A 3,648-nucleotide genomic window follows, 5' to 3' on the forward strand; every position below is an offset into this window, starting at 1 on the left:
CTGGAGGTTTGAAAAGTGGCACAAGGCTGCCATCTATTGATTCAATGAATGCAAACCAGATTCTTTGTATTTAAGAACCAGAGCTACGGATCCTTTCAAAAGGCACCTCTAATAAAAACATTTTTAAAAATTAATTTTAATTTTAAAAAAAAAACCTCAACATAAGACATGATTGAAAGCAAAGTGCCATCTTCCTTAGTCCCAGCAACAAATCTACTGACATATTTTCTCTGAGTTCTGTTCCACCACGTGCCCCACCTTCCCAGCCAGGGTCTTGCTGTTCTGTGGTCTTAGCCTTGTCCACCCAATAAAACCTGCTATCACCCACCAATCACATTGAAAATACTCTGATTCATTTACATTGTTATTTTAGTTTTTTTAATTCCTAAAGCAAGGTTATTCCATGGGAGACTTGCATTTTAATTTGGATTTAATTTGTTTTTGTTTTTGTTCTTTGCATTTCATTGTATTCTGCATTCAGTTAAGGACACAAATGCTTAAGGCAGTGCCTCTCAAACTTCAGTGTGCATCAGAATTAGGCTGCAGGCTTTTGAAACACAGACTATGTGGTCCCGATCGCTACACTTTCTGGGAATGTGGATTTCTAATGCATGACCAGTTTGATAGGGTGTTGCTGGTGTGGGGACCACAGTTGGGGAAATACTGACCAATTCCTGACAGAATTTCATAATGGGAGCACCTTTGCAGACCTGTCCTATGCTATCTCCTATATTTCTGAAATCCATCTATTCTTTCCAACCTCACCGCCATTTCAGTACTTAAGGTAACCACTGCCTCTCTCTGCCATTCCTAGCACGGCCTCCTTCGGTTTTGCCCTTCTGAATAGATACTCCAGTAGTATACTGAAGTCATCAACAGCATGTCATCATCAAGCCCCATCAAGAGCTTCCCATGGACCTCAGGACCCAATTCAAAGATACCTTTTAAGATCCTTCTTCATCTACTCTGCTTCATGTCCAGCTCAACTCTAGCCAACCCCACACCTCACTCATTGTGCTCTGTGTAGCCCAGTGGTTCCATACAATGGAATATTATTCACTTTTAAAAAAGAAAAGAGGGCGGCTGGTTAGCTCAGTTGATTAGAGCGCAGTGCTCATAACACCAAGGTTGCCGGTTCGATCCCCACATGGGTCACTGAGTTGCACCCTCCACAACTAGATTGAAACAACTACTTGACTTGGAGCTGATGGGTCCTGGAAAAACACACTGTTCCCCAACTAAAACAAAAAAACAAAAAAACAAGGAAAGAAATTCTGACACATGCAACAACATGGATGATACTTAAAAACATTATGCTAAGTGAAATAAGCCAATCACACACACACACACACACAAACAAATATGTAAATATGTATATGTAAATAATTCTTGTTGACCCAGTCTGTGGTATTTTCTTATGCTAGCCTACCAAACTAATATACAATCTCTGCCCTGAAAATCTGGCAAGGATGCTAGGAAGTTTGGATGAGAAAATTTTTGTAAATGCTCTTTGTAAACTATGAAGTTTACTAAAAATTGAAGATACCATTGTCTCTTGATGGGAATCATCATACACTTTCTTATATAAGGGAGGGTCCATTTAAGGAAAATGCTTAACAGACGAAAGACTAAAGAAAAACCTAAAATACTGGTTTCTCTGTAGTAGTTGATTTGTATTAAGTCAACTCCTCCCAGTTTATAGGTCTAATATCTGGTATCTTAGGACATGACTTCCCACTTTAAGGTCAAAACAACTGGAAGACTAATTTATTATTGTAAATAAGAAAGGACAAAGATTCTGATAACATTGTTCAATTAAAATATATTTCGTTATTGATATCAGCAATGCCACGGGTTATAATTTATTTATCTTAGAAGATTCTTATTTCATCTAATGGCCTCCTGATTTAATTATTTCCACAAAACCACACCCCCACCCTACAGCATCACTGGACATGGAGTCAGAGTCCCAGAAGGACAGTGTGTGCACCCAGCACCTGGCACTGAGGCACCCTGGGCCATTGTTCTAGGACCAGCTTCAATGTGGGGGAGCGAGAACACAGAAGAATAACATGCCCAACATCCCACATGTCACTGCCTCCTCAAACTTGTCACTTATTGCCTATTGTAAATTTTTTATATAAATATATACATATATGTACAAATACATACTTTATATATAAAAATAAATTATATAGGGGCCAGCCGAGTGGCTCAGTTGGTTAAGAGCGCCAGCTCTGAGCAACAGGGTCGCTGGTTTGATTCCCACATGGGCCAGTGAGCTGCGCCCAAGCTGAGCTGCCACTGAACTGCCAACAGGTGGCAGGATGGCTCAGCTGGTGAGAGCATGTACTCCTCACAACAAGGTTGCTGGTTTGACTCCTGCATGGGATGGTGGGCTATGTCCACTCACAACTAAGATTGAACATGGCACCTTGAGCTGAGTGGCTGCAAGCTGCCAATGGACGGCCAGATGGCGACTGTACTTGGAGCTGAGCTAGCTGTGCCCTGAAGGACAACAACTTGGCTGTTCCCCTTCTCCAACTCCCCAATAAAATCTTTAAAAAAATAAAATAAAATAAACTATATATAAACACACGTGTTCTCACATATATACACACATATATACATACATAAAGCAAATGTAATTTGCATTAAAGATTTTATTATTTCCTATATACTGAAGGATTTTTTGCTCTTCTCACCAAAAAACACAGTCACTTCATTACTATATGCACTGCGGTGTCTATATGGTGTAACTCTAGGCTTTTGAATGCATTCGGTTGTTAGTGAGGCACTCTTGTCTTCTTTGACAGATCCTGTAAACTACTTAATTGTGAAATGTTGTTTGCTCACAGCATCTCTTCCTAGATAACTATGCAAAATGAGCCATTTCAAATGAAAACAAGACAAACAGCTATATTTTTACCCAAAGAAGACCTCCTTAGTCTACTTACTTTGAAACACACGATCTGCTAAGATTTCATTTTACTTTGAATATATTTTTCTCAGCCTCCAGGCCAAACGTCCCCATCAGCCTACCCTCAGAAACTCCACTTACAACACACCCAAGGTCCCATAACTCACCAGTCTGTCACAACCCAATAGTCACTTAATGCTCCATGCCAGTCAGCATTTGGTACCAGTAATTAGACTGAAGTTAGCATTAAATCATCAAATGTATCTCTTTGTAGAACTTCCTGATTGGCGAAGTGGCAAATAATAAAATTTTGGAGTAGTTCTTTTTCACTCAGTTATGGGTAGCTTTCTCAACAGACACGTATTGAGCATGAAAATAATCAGACCTGGGTACACAAATGAAAGTCACTTAGACTGTAAGTTCAAAAACAGCATGAATAAGGCACACGAATAAAAATAGACTTGACACTTGATTGCCACAGAATTGCTCCTTCTCTAGAGAATGCTAGGTGACCTTCAAGTTCATGTCCTGTCCTGACTTCCTTTGACATTACTTTTTTCAACATTCATCTTTCAAAATGTCTAATCTTTACCAATTTTATAATTAGGTGGTTTCAGAGATTTAAAAAAATAACCCACATTGATAACATCCTGACCATTTCGGGTGGTAATATTCCTATAGAAATTTAAGCAGCAATGATAAGGGAATGTATTAGAACGTCTCCTTCA

This window comes from Hipposideros armiger, unplaced genomic scaffold, assembly GCF_001890085.2.
Source record: "Hipposideros armiger isolate ML-2016 unplaced genomic scaffold, ASM189008v1 scaffold_966, whole genome shotgun sequence".
In the NCBI taxonomy this organism is placed as follows: Eukaryota; Metazoa; Chordata; class Mammalia; order Chiroptera; family Hipposideridae; genus Hipposideros; species Hipposideros armiger.